The sequence below is a fragment of the Apteryx mantelli genome, chromosome Z (genome assembly GCF_036417845.1).
Source record: "Apteryx mantelli isolate bAptMan1 chromosome Z, bAptMan1.hap1, whole genome shotgun sequence".
In the NCBI taxonomy this organism is placed as follows: Eukaryota; Metazoa; Chordata; class Aves; order Apterygiformes; family Apterygidae; genus Apteryx; species Apteryx mantelli.
This window is the reverse complement of record NC_090020.1, coordinates 3,787,906-3,806,995: the sequence shown is the minus strand read 5'-3', so window position 1 is coordinate 3,806,995 and position 19,090 is coordinate 3,787,906. Positions and strand designations below refer to the sequence as shown.

At 40.9% G+C, this 19,090-nt stretch overlaps 1 long non-coding RNA gene across 1 annotated transcript in view; it reads left to right on the top strand.

Annotated features, from left to right (window-relative positions):
• The first annotated feature begins 3,245 nt into the window (after positions 1-3,245).
• The window catches only part of LOC136995327 (uncharacterized), a 267,232-nt gene continuing 251,387 nt past the window's right edge, over positions 3,246-19,090 (top strand). The window contains exon 1 of the long non-coding RNA XR_010886896.1: positions 3,246-3,670. This is a non-coding gene — a long non-coding RNA (uncharacterized lncRNA). The remainder of the gene's footprint in view (positions 3,671-19,090) is intronic.

Genomic DNA, 19,090 nt, shown 5'->3' with positions numbered 1-19,090 from the left:
CAGTAATGAAACCTTTGGCTTCCTGTGTATTGCTGTTCCATCTCTTCTGAAAGCCAAATACTTACAAACGAAAGTAAACGGCAAACTTTTCAAGCTGCAGTAAGGTTCAGCATCCTACTGCAGAAACTTCCTTTGTGATTCATGGAATATGTGTAATGCATTGAACTGGTCCTCATACCTGGGAACTTGGCTGAAGAGATACAGAAAATGTCTTAAGGTTTTCTACCGCTCTAAAAGACAAATGATAAAGTTCTGTATGGTGACACACTCTTCTTGAGTTTCAACCCCTAGGTTAATGCAAAGTTTAAAAGAGATTTATTTTTCAAGTATCACTTCTTTATGGTAGAAACAACTCCCATGGGTAAAGTGATAGTCTTAGTTATTTTACTGTTTCTGTTTTTAGTCTGTAGTAATTCAGTATCTATATAGCTATCCTGCTTTATCTCCCACTTAGAGGAATATTCATGAGGTGGTGGTATCCATGAGAGACTTCCATTTATCTTGCTGTCAGTACACTTCCTGGAGTAGATGGAGTATTTTACCTTGTTGTTGATAAAACTTCAGAAAAATTACATTTAACTGGCAAATAGTTGATACTTTTATATACAGTATATGATTTCCACTGAGTATGAAAATATCAGTGTAATTTCCTCAGAAGAGTTATCTTTCTGTATTACCAGCACTGGGTAAAAAACACAGTGGTGTTTTCTTAGATACTTCTTTTACTAATTGCAGAGGAATCTTGTATTGTGTGGGACTACAGCTCTTTCTGAAAATTGATTCACAAGAAAAAGTCAATCAATCTATTGCTTTTGAAACTACAGGTTCTCAAGAGAAAGTTTATTTTATGAATGTAGCTTTACAAAGTACCGTTCATGGCTGATTCTTCTCTGGCCTTTACAGAAATCCTCAGTCATTTTATTATAAATGCTTTTTATTCCATTTGTATTGTTTCTCACTGCAGATAACATCATAGTTCTGCAAATAAGTTGTGGCATGCGATTCTAGATGAGTAGTGCTTCCTTTCAGTAATGTGTTTACTACAGCACAGCCAGACAGAGACAAGGTAAAGATACTGCTCTTAGGTTCTTATTTATTAGTGGCTAAAGGTAGCTCACTACTGTTCTTTGGTATTAGCATTCTTATTTGGATGGCTTATGCCAGAGATGGAGACAGAAGAAAACACAAAGTGTTGATGGCACTATTATTGAACACAGAAGCTGGTTATACAAGATGAAGGGAGGAAGATCTGTTGAAAAGAGATTTTTTGTCTCTGAGGTATGGCTTCTAGGGCTACTACTTGGGAATCTTCTTGAACAAAATATGCTGAACAAAATGTTTGTACTAAAAGAACAAAGAACTGTGTTTTATTGGTGCTAGCTTCTTTTAATCTGTTAACCATTTTCTTGAACATAACTCATGTCTGCGTTTTCAAAAATGTACCTACACATATTTTCATATACCCCTGTACAGTTAAAGCCATATAGCGTCTATATGTGTGTGTTTGTATGCGTGCAAACAAGAAGGGAGAGTGCCAGAAAAAGACCAACTCACATTTATCATTCAATTATTTGTAACTTTCCTGTCAGTGCTCATACTGGTAAGTAAGAGAAATTCCTTAAATGCACCTATTCTTCATCAATTTTGTAATCTGCAGTTTTCTGAAGATCGCTGCCTCCAGGCAGGTTTGTACGGATGTCATTTGCTGATGGTTAAAAAAAATCTCAGAAATCAGCAGGGCATGGGCAGTGCTGCTCTTGAATTACTCCATTTGAATCTGCTATTCCATGTTCTCCATTTAAAAATGTGTTAAATACGTTTATTTCAAATGTGCAAAGAGCAACAAAAAGTGGGTACCGAGCTCTAAAAACCAAGCAGAAGTCTCTTCTTCAAATCCAACTGGGAACTGGAACAGCAAAATCTACTGCAGCAAGTGACAGTCAAGCAGGAGGAAGAGGACAGAGATAACCCCACAGCACCAGCCATCTCAGGGCCCTCAGACAAGGCCACCTGCGGGACACAAGGTTGAGCACGACGTTCACTGCAGCCTCTCAGAACCATTCCCTTCACGACGCGCTGTCCCGGGTCAGGGGCAGAGGCCGCCTGGACAACGCCGAGGCAGGCGAGCTCCCCGTCGCCCGGCTCGGGGCCGGCCTCGCAGAGGGCGCCCCCCAGCGGCCGCCCTCCGGTGGCGACAGCGCCTGACCCGGCCCCCCTCGCCGGGACGGTGCCGCGCCCGTTCGCCTCGCCGCTCCGCGCGGAGGAGGCGAGGCTGCGCCCGGGGGCGGTCATTCCTCTTCTCCCCGCTCTGCCCCGCAGCCCTGGGCAGCTCCCTGAGGGGCGCTGCCCCGCAGCCACCGATCCGTCGTCCCCTGGTTCCTCCGCGCAGTGCTGCCCTGGCGATGCCGCCGCGCAAGGACAGCCGGACTGACCGCGCGACTGGCACGGGAGCCCCGCGCCCTCTCCGCCGCGCCGCCCTGGAAATGGCCGCCCGCCCGCGCGGGTCTTCCTCGCCCCCTCCCCAGCCCTGCTCCCGGGGGGCGCACGCCGGAACCGCGCACGCCACGGCGGGGGCGCGCGGCCCCGCACCGGGCCCCGCGCCGCGAGAGCAGCCGGCGACGCCCCTTCGGTCGCCCTGAGAAGCGGCGGCGCGGGGAAGGGCAATAGCAAGCCGCCGCCTGGGCGGGCGAGGCGCAGGCGGCGGGACCCGCGCGAGTGCGGCTCGGGGGCACTCGCCCCAGCCAGAGCGGCGCCCGCCGCGGCCCTCTCCCCCCGGTGACGGGGCGCGGCGGGGGGAGGGCTCACCGCCGGCCTGCCCACGGAGCGGCGGCGGGCGGGGAGAAGACGCCGAGGCTCGGGGAAGGGCTGGGGCCGCCTTACTGCAGCCCGCAAACTACTAAGGAGCCGCCGATTTGGGGGGCTTATAGCTGCCCCCTCCCCCACGCTCGTTCCCTCCCCGAGGTGCTGCAGCTGCTGCAGCTGCTGCAGCTGCTGCAGCGGGACCGGCTGGTGTGCGAACCGCAGCCCTGAAGGAGCCGCTCCCCGCCCCTGACGGAGCCGCCGCCCCCACCCCTCGCCCTCACCTCGAGCTGCCGCCGCCTCCCCGTGCTGCTGGCGCTGCCGCCTCGCCCGCCGCTCGCACCGCCGCTGCGCCCCAGGGGCCCCGCGGTGCCGGGCCGCGCCGCCACCGCCGCCAGGCCCCGCCGAGGGGCATGCGGCGAGCCGTCGCCCCGGCTGCCCCGCTCCGGCTGCCCCGCCAGTAGCCCGCCGCCGCCCGAGGGGCCCGGGCGGAGAAGGGGGCCTGCGGCGGCTGCGAGGCGGGAAGAAGAGAAGCCGCCGCCGGAGCGGTGAACCGCGCTGCGGCTGGGTCTCCGGGGATGAACCGGGCTTCTCCCCTCACCTCTGCGCTTCCGCGGCGCGGAAGGCGCTGAGCCGCAGCCCAGCCTGTGAGGAAGGGGAGGCACCCCACCGGCGCCACGGGGCTGACGCGACCCTCCTTACGCGTGGTTAAATGTCACGGTTTCCCGGCAGTTTCCCGGCCGCTCCCCGCCGCCGCCCTGCGCGTCTCTCGCCTCGGGAGGGGACTGTGGATGTGGCGGGCAGACGGCAGCCCCGGCTGCGGCGCACCCCGCCGCCGCTCGCCGTGAGGGAGCGCGCAGGCAGCAGCGAGGTAAGTGACGGGGAAACCCACCCCGGTGCCGACGGGGGGGCGGCGGTGGGGAGCCCGTCCGTGAGGGCAGAGTAACTTCCCGTGGATGGGAGAGGCGCCCTCAGTGCGGGGGCTGTGCCGCGGGGTCCCCCGCACGCCGCGAGTCGCCATTTCCCCCCCCCGTGGAGGAAGCTGGGGGGGGGGGGCAAGAGGCGACGGGGCCGGGGCGCAGGACCCCCGGGGGTTTCCGGATGAGCGACGCGGTGCTGCCCGCCCGGGCGGGGACAGGGGGCGCCGTGCCCGCCATCGCAGCCCCTCGGGAAGGGCTGTGCTCCCCGCGCTGGTTCTGCTCGGGCTCGGGCTCGGGCTCGGGCTTGGGCTTGGCAATGCTGCGTCTAGAGCCCCTAGTCCTCTGCGGGCTCTGAAGCGATGTGTTGAAAACACAATGGTCCTTTGTCGTCAGTGCAGAGATGCTTATACACCTGTGTCCGCTGCCATGGTGGATGTGCTTGCTGGAATATGTGCGTCAGTCAAGTGTGGGATCTGGGGTGGGGGGAGGGGAGACTGTTTTACATTCTCCAAAGCAAATTTTGGATACATCTTGTTCTAAGGAGCACCTCAAAGTACAGGTGCTCCTGAACATACCTGGGAGAAAACAAGGTATTACATAGACAACAAAATCACTTGCCATTATACCATTTCTCCAGTCTCAGAGTGTAAATTACAGTGTTTTGCAAGTCCTGTCCCATAGTTGCTGGGGGGAAACGTGAAATATTCTTAAGCGTTTTTCTGTATAGCATTCTGCCAAGTAGAGAACTGCAGTGCTGCTCTATGCTGCTATTTCAAAATGCTACTCTTTCAGAAGTAAGTCTTTTTCATTTAAAAAGGAAAACCTGAAGATTTTGAAAATAAATCATATTTGAACTTGGATGACTTGCCGAGTGGGGAAGGGTGTGGGGAGAGGAGCTTGTTTGTGGCTGTGTCATGAAAATGAGCCATGCAGTCTTTATTTCAATCAAACTACAGCACAGAATGGAAGTGAAAATTAGTTTATGTAATGCTAAGGCAGGTAAACCATGACCTGTAAAACATACACACAGTAGTTCTCAAGCCTTGTGCTGCTTTCTGCAGTGATGCATCTGGGATTGCAGGATCTACAATGTAAAGTGTGTCTGAGAAGATTTCATCTGAAACTGCTATATGTATCCTGAGAAAATTATATGGTGTTTTGTTCATCATTCAGAAACAACAGTAGCAGCATTCACGTGAAAAAAATCTAATAGGAGGTGGAAGAGAAGGATATATTTTCCTGAGTTTCTCCTTGCTAATGAAAACCACCCAATTAAGACATGTTCAATGTCCCTGCTGTATGTGATCAAACCACCATTAGGGGCTACACCCTTTCCAGGAAGTGCATCCTTATAGATGTGAAAGTGCTGCATGGTCTAGTTTGCTACATAATAGACAATGCACACAGAAGGGTGCACAAATGTGGGTGTGTTCCTGCTGCTTTGATGGATGTGTAAATATCCTAATCAAAATAAGATTTTGGATTTTACTTTAAAACGGTTGACTACGCAGCTACCATGCCACCTTCTTACCTTTCTTATTTGAAATGTATTCATTTTGACATTAACTAATCTGTGAACCTGAACAGCAATATTACTTCTTTTAGATAAACAGAAAATCTCTGAAAACTGTTTCTTGCTGCTCTGAATCCCTCTTGAGAAACTAGGAATAACACCTAGATAGACTGAACACAATAAGGTGTGATCGGCTAAATATGAGCATTATGGCATGGTGCTATCACAGATACGGGGGATTTTTTGTTGTTATAGAATCTAGACATTCTGCAAAAGGGCTCTAGGTGGAAATGTTTTCCTGCATAATAGCAGTAAGAGGCAAAGGAATACAAATTATTAGAGAAGCTTGTCAGTTTAGACAGCTGTCTACAAGTGGTCTACAAGTTTTGTGGTTACTACTGGGCTGACATGCTAGTGCAAACGAATACTGTGCATTTTGGTATCCTGCAGTTAAGAGAGAGGAAAAAAAAAGTCACTTGCCCTTCATAGTTTGGAAGCCAGATTATTTTCTTTAAGGCTGAAAGGTAGGGGGTGTGGAGTTTGGAATATTAGCGACTCTGTGCTGAGTTTGAAAATGGAAGTCTCTAAGTTAGCGTTTTTTCATATCATTTCATATATTAATACCATTAGAATAACATAAATGCAAGGGGTGTGTGGTTATCACTAAGGCTATCAATGAGGATTCTCAAAGAGTTCCTACGGTTGTTTTTATAATTCATGCTGGGATGATTGTTGCCAGTTTTCAGTCTTTAGTTTGTCTTTTGACTGTCTAAAACGCAGTGATGAAAGTTAAAAAAGGCTCATGAGGTTCAGAAGGCTTGGTATAAGGTCATCTGCTGGTTCATTCATTCATCCTGTGTGAGCAGGTAGAATTTCTTCTAGTTATTTCTGATAGTTAAAAATCCAGATGAGAGAAAATTAAGTGCATCAGTTTCAGTAAACTCATACAAATACTAAGTATGTGTATTGCTGCTTTATCCTTTTCCAAAGGGCTTCTTTGGTTTTAACACATTGTATTAGACTCTAATTCTCTACAGATATTCAGGACCTTTAAGAAAATCCTATCTTCTAAAAACTTCTAATGATTCACTGATTGGCATTCCTATTAGAAGGCTGATTTAGCTAAGCTGTGCCTAATTATGAATCTTTGTAAATTATTGCTCATTTCTAATTAGTACGGTTACTAGTTTAACTATTTATTTTTCAAAATATTTTCAGTTCATGTCTTTTTCAGCCAGTCCTAGGGGACTTTCCCCCCTAATTTGAAAGCCAGAAAGATGAGCTTTTTCATTGTTTCTGGAAAGAATAACTTTTGTTATCTTAAAAAAATATTAAATTAAATGAGATGAACTCCGTAAAAATGAAATTGAAGCATTTGAAATTTGTAGATATTGCTCCTCAAGGCTTTTGTTTATGCAACATACCTATCAATGATTGCTGTACTGAGATATCAGTATTATTCCCGCAAGATATGCTCTATAGAGCTTAAATTTAGGTTGCTTGCCATCTCATAAGCCTTTTGATTCCTGAGGACGATTCCGTTTCTTAATGATGAAAATCTGTAGATGGAGGAAACATAGAAGATAAACTGTCATCAGAGTTGTATAATGACATTTCAATGACCCATCTTCTGTTGGTAAAATGCAAAACTTGTGGGTTTTTTCTTCTTCCTTTCAGCAACTATCATGTGAAGGAATAGTTCATAAGAATATAAATAGTCATATTATCAGAGTTGTTATTTGATTAAAGTCTAAGCTCTAAATCTCTTTGAAACTTGAAGCAGACATCTGCATCAGTAGATTGTAGGCATGTTTAGTTATAGATTGATACACTGTTTGTGTTTTCATCTTGATGATTATTATGAATGTCATACTAGGTCAGCATGGATACTTAGTGAATATCTTTACCAATAAATGGAATTATTGAGCAATTTAACCTATCTTCCAAAATACTCCTAATTACATATAAACAGTTATAAATGTGCATTGAAACAAATATGTTATTTTAAGTAGACCTATTTTAAACTGCTTCTGACTGTTGAGTAACACTTTAGTTAATCTTTTCCTTTTTCTTAGTCCCTTCACAATAGACAAGAAAGGTTGCAAGAAAAAGCCAGATACTGCCATACTCCCGAGATTTTAAGTGACATTGTTGAAGTAGAGTGATTATTTATTTATTTTTTTAAACCAATCATGACTGAAGGAAGTAGGCATCAGCGTTTTTATTTGATGTGCCAATTACCTGTTTCCCAAAAAGAAGGAAAATTGCTTTTCAGAATACAAATAATACAACATAACTCCTTAGCTCTGAAAATCAAAACTAAAGTTATGGTGCAAGAAAAATGAAATATAAAAGACTGGCATAATCTTATCATCTGTAATAAAACTTTAATGTATTTGAATGGAATGATCAGAATTAAAGTTAAATTAAAATGAACAGAAAGATTTGACTTTATAAAACCTTACTTCATTATGGAGTTGTTGGATTAACTGCAAAATTTCTGTTCTTTAGCCGGAATGAAGAAGAATAATTATGCTACAGGTCTGTTGCTCTTTGTTTAGCTAGGATGTATACAACAGTAAATTGTGATTAATATTTTATTGCTACTAATAAATGTATATTCTATTTTAACATTTTTTTAAATAAAAAATCATGTCTTCTTAAAGCCATTTCTCAGCAGAAGACAGTCTCTTTTGAACTATTTATAACAGAATCACCTTTCCTATAAAGTAAGATATCTTACTCTTAGTTTACATACAATGATAGTACACATTTTATATTTAAAATTATACTTTACATTTTAAAATTTTGCTTTAGTAAAATGACTAATAGTCACATTTGATACTTATGAGCTCACTTATGAGCAACTGACAGCTACCAGCTCAGATTATAGGAACTTAGAAAGTTCCTATAGCAAAAGTTCAAATAGCAAAGACAAAAAAATCTCGATGATGTCTGTCCCCGGTCTTGAGAAATTGTTGTAGTCAGAGAGTAACACTCGTTGGACTAGTACAAAGGCCTTCCTTGAGTTCTGCAGATACAGAGCTAGTGCCCTAAGCCCTGTCTCTGAGGAGAAAATGGTTTCACTTTAGTCCTTTTTCTAGAAGTTCCATTCTCTTAAAATTTTCTTTTCGTAAATGAGAGTGTGATATGAGATCACACTGCTAGAGAAACCAAACACATTGTCCTTAGAGCTTGCCATATTTAGACAATCGTCCTCTGTCCTCTTGCCACCCTCTAATTAGTCTTTCTTCATGTTATATCCTTTCCATTCTCTTTTTTTTTTCAGTGAAAATAGGATAATTTCATAACAAATTATAATTTATCTCTTGATTCTTGTCCTTCATAAGCTACATTTGAAGTCATAATTTAATGAAGTCCTCATGGAACAGCAGTATACATTGGCTAGGAGTCAGCTGCAACAAGAGAGAATCTTTTGGGGAAAAGCTCAGTTCTGCTGTTTCAGCCTTCTAAAAAATTTTGCCTCCTGCAAAACAGAAGGGTTTTATGTTCCTCTGTGAGAAGCTGCCAAATAGGCTTCCATTCATAGTGCATGTGGGTCTCAGCAGTGAGATTTTCTCATGGTCAGCCTAGCCCCAGCTATGTATTAGCACTACCACAGTTACTGTGATTCAGTGTAACTGTTCTTGTTAGGAGTAGCAGGTCGCTAAGGTCATGTTACATTGAACAAACTGTCCAATGCCCTGTCAAATTTTTCTGGTGTTTAAGTTCTCCTGGAATGTCCAGCTATAAGCAGCTTGTCATAACACACAACTTCTCCTGTGGTTATGAAGCAAAATACTCTGCATCCTATTTTGAATACCATTTGCATGACATTGCTCTTCAACCCACATTGGATCCTGTTGCAAGCTCCCTTTTACATTTGACTTTAGAGCTGGGTTGACAGATTGTGTTAATGGGTCTCCCTGAATATAGTAAAAAGAAAAGTTTCCTTAGCTGCATCAGTTAGTGAAGCTTTGTAGCCAGTGAGACTACATTAATTTGTTACAGTAGTGGATAATAAAGCCTTTTATGTTTTGAATGTTGTTACTGGGCTGTATGTTTAAATCACTTTGGGAAGGATGCTTAGTCTTCGTTGGGTATTTGATGTTATGGCTGTCTGGTAGGAAACACCAATGAATGTCAGTTAATTCTAGTGCCTCTAGTTTCAGTTTATTTGAACAGTATTTCACACTGTTTATAGACCAAGGGAAATATGAATGTCTGCAAACCCATAATTATGTCAGGAACTAATTTACAGCCTGAGTTTTTTGCAGTGAAGTCATGTAGTACAGCTTTGAAGAAAAATTATACGGGTACACTTCAGATCTTTGAAAGAAATAAGAACATTCAGACTTTTTAAGTATTATGAAAAAAAAACCACTCAGGATTATCCATATCTTCAGTTAATGTCCATTCTACTCTTAAATTGAATTAACTTACAAACTGTATAAATATTTATATGTATTACTGAGGCCTGTAACCATTTTTCTACCATTCCTGGGGTGGAGTAAATTCTCAGCATCATCGGACAGGAAGTTGTCAGAAGGATTTGTGGTCAGCCTGGGAGCCAGCAACTGGGAGTTCTGGTTATCCTGGTGGGCTGTTTAATAAAGACTGCAGCTAACATGAAGAGAGAGACGAGATGAATAAGGTCCACGGGAAGAAGAGACCAGAAATTCTGCTTCTCCTTTGCCCCTAAATAAAAGGAGAGGGAGGTTTCAAGATTGTGAGACTTTGCCAGTCAGGCATCTGCAGACCTTAGCATGTATGTGCAACAACTGACAGCCCGTCAAAGAGGAGTGAGTCTTTGTGGGTGCTTGTGATTAAGTGCTAAGCTTTTGAAAGGGAAAAGAACAGGGAAGGCTGAAGCAGGAATGATGGTAGTCTGTGCCAGTCAATGCATCTGAGAAGGAGAGAACCAACCAAGCTTGTGGCATCCCAGCATCTCCATGGCTGGCCATTTTCAAAAGTAACAACCACACTTACTTTAAGATTGTGTTGCTGTTTTCTAGTCATAGTGATAATTGTCCTGACTGAAACTCTCTACCAAAAGGCCTATGGGAAATGAAAAAACTGCAACCCCATGATAAGTCATATGCTGACGTACACAGTTAGTATATAAATTCCAGGAATTTCTGTAAATATATACAAGTTAAATCTGAGGAATTTCTAGACTGTGGATGAAATCCTTTCTCATGAATGTGCAAACGCCATGGTTCCCAACAGTGATTTATGTCAATTTCTCTAAGAAATGAAATAACTATAAGCTACAGATCTAGAAGCTTCCGGGCTTAGAACACTTCCTAGCTGTTAGGTGCCAACGTGAGGTGTACATTCAGTATATGCTGTAGGTTTCTTGTTCCTTCTTCTGAAGTGTATGGCCACTGCCAAAGAAAATATAACAGATTAGATGGACTGGAGGAGTGATGTCATGTGATAGTTTCTGTGTACAAAGATTTACGTTCAGCTAACAGATAATGCATGATATATAATATGGATTTAAGAGTAAGGAAGAATACTGGCACTTGTATCTTATAGAAGTTCGTTCTTTCATTAAATTAGTTAAGATTTTTTAAGTTTCTTTCTACTTTTGTATCTCTGTTTTAAACCAAATCACATCAGTCACTGTGTAGACAGTGAGGAAGAGCTGACCAGATGAAGAGATCTCGGAAGAGGGGGAGCACCATTTTTATAGTCTTATGTTTGTGATAATACAGGAGATGAATAGTTAACTGCATGAGCTAAAGGTGTAGGAAGTCAGTAGAAATTGATGAATGACATCAGTAAAGTCAAAGTAGATGTATCTTACTTTGTCTATCATAGTGTGAAGTACAGAAGACCTCCTGACACTTATCCCCAAAACAGGTCTACGTGTTTTTGTGATGCTGGGTGTTCCTGCTCAGAATAAGTTTGAATTTCTTGAAACCTTTGCTTTGTGTTTATAGTGTATAGGGATACTAATGTCTGGATAAATGAGTCAAGTCAAAAATTAATTATGTGTGGGGAGGAAATGATTTGTTCAGATTGGTACACTGAAGAATCTGGAAGAGTAAGAAAAATTCTACATTCAGTTATTAATAATGTATGGCTTTATAGTCCTTTTGATTGTCATCTTTCATGTGGAATGGTAATTGTGACCAACCAAATGCTGTGAAAAAATACCTGTCTCGTGCCATCTTTTGGCTCTGTTTCTGCACATGAACTGGCACACTTTGACATTCAAAAGAAGCAATTTCAGCCTATAGTCAAACATGTAAAGACAAAGAAAATATTCTTTTAGTGCAGTTCAGGTAATGGAAGTCTTCAGAGAGTAAATGGACCCAATTTAATTTTGCATAAAAGCTTCCCTCTGTTCCTAGAGCTGTGTAAAGAGGCTCTAGCACAAACAAGATCCAATTCCAAATGAGAATGGGCTAGATTTGCTAGATTCTAAAGGAGATAAGTAGATGCAGGAAAGCTTAAAAAACAAATTTCTATTTCAGTTCTCTCCAGAGAGGATGATGAGGAAGTTATTACCCTGGAGTTACTCTAAACAAAGTAGTGAGGATGTAAAGGTATCAAAACAAACAGCAATGGAATAACTGGAGAAACTAAAGTGCAATAAATTGTAAGGGTGGAATGGCTTACTTCCAAGAATTCTGAAGGAAATACAGAGTCAAGCACCTGAATGACCGTAACTCATTATGAATACTATGTCTGCCCTGGAGGATAGCCAGTTAGGAAGAAGAGTGATGTCACGAATTAATGATAAGTAAGTTCAACCCCAAAACAAATAATTGAGAAAAATATATTAAATCAACATCCTAAAACGTCTAGATGAGCATACATTAGGAACAGATAAGACAGCTATGATCACTTTAAACAGACAAGTGTGCAATCCTGCTGGTAGAAATGGTCCTGTGCAGCCTCCTCTCTGCCCCTGTGGCTTAAAGCGAGTGTACAACTGGTGTCTTAATATCAAACATATCTCTTACTGAAAATTTATTCCTTCAGCCTTTCTAGATGCTTTTATGAACAGCTCAGCTAAAATATTTCCTTTGTGGCAGTGCAAAGAGTCAGAGGTTTTTTTGTTTTAATAAATTATTTGACACTAGGGATTTTGTCTTTAATTTTGGATTGTAGTTATTTGCAACAAGTAACACTTGTATTGTGAGCTTTTTTTCTTATTCTAATACCACACTCTGCAGATGGAAATCATGTTGAGTGGTTAGCTCTTTCTTCTTCTTTTAAGGACAGAGATTCTAGAACAGGAATGACTGGGGATTTTGGAAAACTCATTCCTGTGAAGAAATAGGCATAATTTCTACTTCGATTTTGAAGTAAGAAAGTGCTTGGCAGCATTATGTGTTTGGGATTATAGAACAACTCATCAAATATCTCCTGTCAGGCAATTGTAGATTAAAAAAAACCCAGTGTTTAAGGAGGGTGCAAAAACTTTGTTAGATCTGTTTTAGTAATTGTTTTGTCTGTCCCTACGTGGCCAGCTTGTATAGTTTTGAAAATAGACAAAGGCAGAGGACAAAAAATCATTGCAATGACTAGGTAATTAAAAACTTGCACATACATTGAGATCAACATGCTAAAGCTTTGAAATTGAAACAGTAGGAGAATGATGAGGGTATTTAATATTACATATCCTAGCTTCTGTGATTTTATTTTTTATAATGAGACAAACAGAAAAGGTCATCTGAAGGGAAAGAAAGAAATTTGAGTTGCAAAATATTTTAAAATTAATAATACATTAACAAAACATTATTGAAGTAAGAATTTCAGAAGAGTTTCTATCTTCCCAAAGTTTAGAGGAGATATAACCAGGAGCACCTGCTCTTAGTGTAATGAAAAAGCAAAACAAGAAAGACTAGAATTTGTCTTCTGAATACCATAATAAATCTTTTTGCATTATATCGTATTAAATGTTTGCTTGGATGTGTTTTGGGGGCTTTAGTTGTTTCTTTGAAGGCATTCAGGTTAGTCAAAAGAAAAGATGCCAGGCTGTAGGAACTGTTAATTTAGATGTGCTATCCAGACTACTGCACTGCGGACCCACTTGACTTACATGTTTGTTTGACTGTCACAGGCTGCTTCTTGTAACCTTTGTTAAAACCAGCTGAAATTTTACTTTGCAGTGTGGATAGATGGTAGCCTCTGAATACCTACAGTGGCATCCTGTTATAATGTGTAGTGTGCTACATCAATATATTATCCTGATATTAGATGAAAAAATAATCTAGTTTAATTTAAAAATAAAGGTTTGAAACTTTGAATTCTGCTAAGTGTTGCTTAATTTTAACTTTTAAAAAGGTTGTTATAACTTTTTCAGACTTTCTATTTGATTTGAATATAGGTCAAGTGAGAGCTGCAATTGAAGAAAACATTATTTGATTGACAGCTACCAGCCACCAACTGCTCATTGTTCATTCAGTTCAGGGGAACAGTACTGAATATTTAGTGGATCTGAAGACATTATCTTTTTTTCAGAATTGATGCATCTTATAAAGTAAATGGAGCTATTGCTATAGCTAGCATTTGAGAGACTACTCTTTTGTTTAGTTGGAGAATTTGAGATTTACTGGGAGTAAGGAGAAATTACATATAGGAGAATTAAGCTTCTTAATCTTTGAAGGCATGTCACAAATTTCTATTGTACTGATAGCTACTGGGTTTTACACTTAAATGTGTAACTTAGATTACAAATATTTTATTCACATGTTAAACAGTATATGCAGGGATACTAAATATGACCTGGAATATATCAAGACCTTATATACCTGCTTGAAATGTATCTGGCTTTACTGAATGGTACTTCTGTTGGTACTGGACTACCTTTATGTAACATGTTAAAAGGTGATGTTGGTGATGAGAAGTAAGAAAAACTTAAGGTCAGGCAATGATGAATACCATGTGTTTTATAAGGAGCTTGTGTGGCTTTGTTTTGTTTTTTCCTGTTCTTTGGTTACACATCTTGATAGGGGTAGTAGCATTTCATAGATCTTCTTGAAATGTGAAAACACTTGGTGTTCTAGTACATTAGAGAGAGAAGGATATGCAGATAACTAGTGTGTATTTGAAATTTTCCATTTGTCATTGAAACATGTTGCATTATGATTCTCTCCAAGCACAGTCACCTGAGATATGTACTTGGATTTGCATCGAAGTAGAAAAGGAGAGCAGCTGGGCACTTAAGTGAATACACATGTAAATTCCTAAAGCATCTTCAAAGAGAATGTCAAGCAAAGTCAATTTGGGGCAATTGTATCATTGATATGTCTTCTGCAGCAACTGTCAAAATATATCTTGAACTGCTGTAACTTTTCTAATGTATTAAATGCAATGTGATGATATATACTTATCTCTCATTTGAAATTGATTGTTAACACCTAAGAAAATCACCAGTGTCTTTGGCCCCATGACAGATTACCAGTATATTCTGTTATGAATAGATTTTACAACTGACAAAGCACTATAATTTTCTAATTTTTCAGTCTTTCTGAAGCAAAATAAAAACTGCTGAAGAAAACCCCCAGCAGAATGTTTACATAATAGTATGGTGTTTTCTGTTGCTTTAAATTAGAACAATTAGTCAGAATTTTGAAGTTGCCAGAGGGATTTAGAATACTAAGGCTCATTAAAATTCACAGTGAAGAGATTGACACATGACTTTAAGCTCTTTTTAAACTTCTGCTCTATGAATCTGTGTTTATACACGCAGAAATAATGCATTATTTATCTCAAGATTCATTTTGATGTTCAGTTTCTAGAACTTGCATAAAATTTTGCATGTATTTTTTCACATTTTTGAAATCCTGGAACCATGACAATTGAGTGATTTGTAGTTGTTCCATTCAAATCCCGTGCTTGCATAAGAAGGTTTGTTGTTACAGTCAAGGTTCCTAACTAGACACTAACTAGTGTTATTTCACTTAAGATTACCAACAGGCCCCTTTTCTGCAGCTGTCAGGAAAATAATTTAGATCTGTGTATAATCTATGTTGCTGCTTCTTTCTCCTGTAGTTTCATTCTGGTTTGTGATTGTCAATATGTCCTCTCTAGGTAACAACAGAGATATTGCTGATTAGTATTCCTTTTTCTGTGTTATTCTTCAGAGTACTGAAAATATTAACACTTCCTCTAACGCATTGTAGTTAGAGAAGATGAGTAGATTCTTCCTGTGAATCTGCTATCTGGATAATTTTCCTTTTGAAATACAAATTTTGAGCTATCTTTAAGTGATATATGCATGAACACTGACATAACTAGTTACTCCCCTTACAGCTTGTTATGCAAATATTTTTCTTCAGAAAGAAAGATAGGAATGAAGCTTAGTTATTATTGATGCTACTTCTTCTATTTGTGCCGTGTCCTAGTGCAAACTTTTATGGTGGCAATCACTAGAGGGCACTGCTCTTTGTAAGTTGTTAGATTTTCCTTTTTTTCAAATATTCTTTCTGGTCACTGTTAGATGACATAATGAATTGCCACTGGTTTTGAGGTATGATTTCTCTGGGTTTTGTGGCAAATAGGAAGATAATTTGACTAAAGTAATTTTTGAGGCAGGATAAATCCCTAAGAATTACATATTGAAGTTTTGGCTAAGTGCTCATAAGAGGAGAAACGTGCTGTTTGAACACACTGTTCCAGCACTGGTAAATAAAAGGTGTCAAACAGAAAAGCTGCAATAAGAATATATTCCAATTTCTATGTCGCTGGTATCTTCTCTTGTAAATCAGCCTGTAAGTCTACTGATAAGTTTTACTTCTTGACAGGAAGGTGACCATGTAATCCTACATTTGCTAGCTTGCAGTTCTAGCTGTTCTAATCTTAAATTGCTCAGTTGTCAATGCAGTCAATTCAGCCTTCAGCCAAGTGCATAATGAACAGGAAGATGTAAAAAGACTTAATCCCTTCTATCACCTGAGCAGTGGCAAGGTGTATGGCTGATAGTGTTTAATAGATAGTTGTCTATAAATAGGCAGACTGGTATAACATCTCCACCCCCAGTCAGAAGGTGTGCTTCAGCTATCACCAAAGCAACAGCACTGTTACTAAACAGTAACCACAAAATACAAGAACGCAATAGTCTGTAAAAATAAAGAAGCAGGAACTGCTTCTGTTTTGCATGTTGCATCTTTCCAAAGTCTAAGGTAGGGTAAAATATGCCATGGTGACAAGGACTTCTGTAAAAGCTGGTGTCTGATTTTCAAGAGCAGGAGCTGTTTTGTTTCAAGAATTGCATTGGTAGATTGTGCACGTTATAGCAGGGAAATCATTTGTTCACCAGCTCCTGAGTTAGCAGCCCTGTTACAAGTATGTCTCACTGGTGCTTGGAATCTAAACCTCATTCTGTGTACATTTCTAGATATAGTTCACTGAATTAGTGAATGTCTTAAAAGAAAGTAAATGGACTGTGACCAAATTATCAAAGATATCATATAGGCTACAGTGTAACAACAGAAAAGTCTTAAAATGAGTCATTTTCTTTTAGGCAAGTAATTTTATTAACATGGGAAAACATTGTTGTGCCTAAGGCTGTTATGTCTTTGCTTGACTCAAGAGTCCTTCTCTGACTTTGCTTACTGCCTTGCTTTCAGTTACAGCTGTAAAAGAACATGCACACATTTTATACTCTGCTGTGGCAGGAGAATGAGGCTGTCACATTTCTGCTTTCCGTTCCTTGTTGAAAACTTTAAGCTGAGTACTCTATTTTTAGTGAAAAAAATAAAAAAGCCCCCAAAGCACTAGGATATAAGAATTGTTTTGTAAATGACCACTTGGTTTGTTGTTTTTTTGAAGAAGTAATCTGATTAGTTTGATGTATACATTTGATAATGTTTTATTTACTAGGTCTTAGAAGATTGTGGAGATTTTCAGATACGTCCTAATTTGTATTTCAAAATGACTGAAAACTGGTCACTTTTATTTCATAATCAATTGTCACGGGACGACCGACTACCTTACAGTCCAGGACCGTGTGGGTTTCGTGTGGTGCAAGGGAGGGGAAGAGGGGGAGAAGGAGATTTACTGCATGACTCCACAACTTGTCTCAAAGATCAAAATTTACTGCACAGGTTACAGTGGTACAAAGCAACAATTCTTATTAACAGAAACTTAGCTCAACTAGAATACCTATTTTCTAGTCACACTAAAAGTTATGCTAACAGTAACTACTTAGTAAACAGAAAAGCTAATTTATACCAACTGTGTAACTACCCAAATGAATGAACTAGGCAAACCAATTCTGATTGATCTCACCCACGCGTTGCCTCAGCGGCGAATGTACCCTCAGCCCCAGGGAAGTAACTGCGGGACCGCATCCCCGTCCCGAGGGGTTCCCCGGGTTGGCAGACCCGCTGTCACCCACGAAGAGCCCAAGACGGCCTCCGGGGCAACCTGTTCATACCCTTCAGGGGAAGGTGGAGGTGGAGTCGCTAGGCCAGTTGCAGTTCCCTTCACGCAGGCGCAGCCCCTGGCTCTTGGCTGCTGCAGGCTTCAACTCTCCTCCGTCGTTGTTATGAGGTTCGCACCCACAGTCATGGGGTGGGGGGTGGCCGAACACCCCCAAGGGCAGGCTAGCTGCCTTGCGCACTCTTCAGCACTGAAGAAAGGAGTTTGGGTGACTGCGAATGACTGCTTTACTCCAAGTCTTGGCATCTTCCCTTTTGGAGGGTGAGACACGGGAATGCAGACTCCTTGTAACTGGCACCAAGTGTGTTTGTGTGTGTGTGTGTTTAAGCTGGGAGCATCCCCCCACATCAATATTTGAATTTAAAAGTGAAAAATAAGGAAGTGGCTGAGTACAGTTCTGAGCATGTGCTTGGGCTTGAAAACGCTTTCCTTGTAGTGTAAGTAGCATTACAGTTGCAGCAGTAATTTGGGGCCATTCTTTGAATAAGGTTAGAAATATATATAATTTCTTTTGTGAATGTCATGCATATAGAACACCTGTTCTACAGGTACGTAAACTAAATGTGTTTCACAGTATCGTATGTACAGTGATTATAGCTACATAACTTTACAAATGGTATTTGCAAATGCTGTGGCTGTTACTATATTATAGGAGATGTTGTTCAAAGTGTAGAAAATCCTGCAGCTTTGTTAACTAAGCTAAACAAAATTATTTTTAATGATGAAACATATAAAAATAGAAAATACTTGAAACAACACTATGAGAAGCCTTGTGGATATCTTAGAGACATCTGATGACCTCTCCATCACTCCATACTTAGAAGTTATTGTGTAGAAACCTAGAATTTCAAACCTGATGGATTCATGCTTATTATATGACACAAGTTAGTCCATCTGATGAAGGTGTATTTCATATATGTCCAAAGGGTGTAGCTGAATTTTCTTGTGTTTTAAATGGGTAGAATAATTATACTGAATGAACATATAGCCATTAAGTTATTAGTTATTATAGTTATATAGTATTATAGTTATTATAGTCATTATAGTTATATAATTATATAGTTATTATGTTGTATTAATATTTTTGGGGAAAAATGTATGTAATTCCTTGCCAGGCCCTAGTAAAAGGCATCTCAAAGATGTCATTTAGAAACCAGATCCAAGATGCTCTCTTTACAGAAATTTTAGGGAAAAGATTTTCCTCTCTCCCAGAGAAGCAGACAGGTTTCCACAGGTCCTCAGTCTGTGGACCTTCTTCTCTAAACTGGCTTATGCAAGCCAGCCATAGAATAGCAGATGTGTAAACTGCACTTGCAGATTGTGCTACAAGGAAAACAGTTAAAGAGGTCTCCAAGATGAGTGTTTTTCCTTTTGAAATGAAAACAAGACAGCTATGTCTTAAGAGTGAATAATTTATGCCTTTCTTGAACGCCACTTTTTTAAACATGGTACA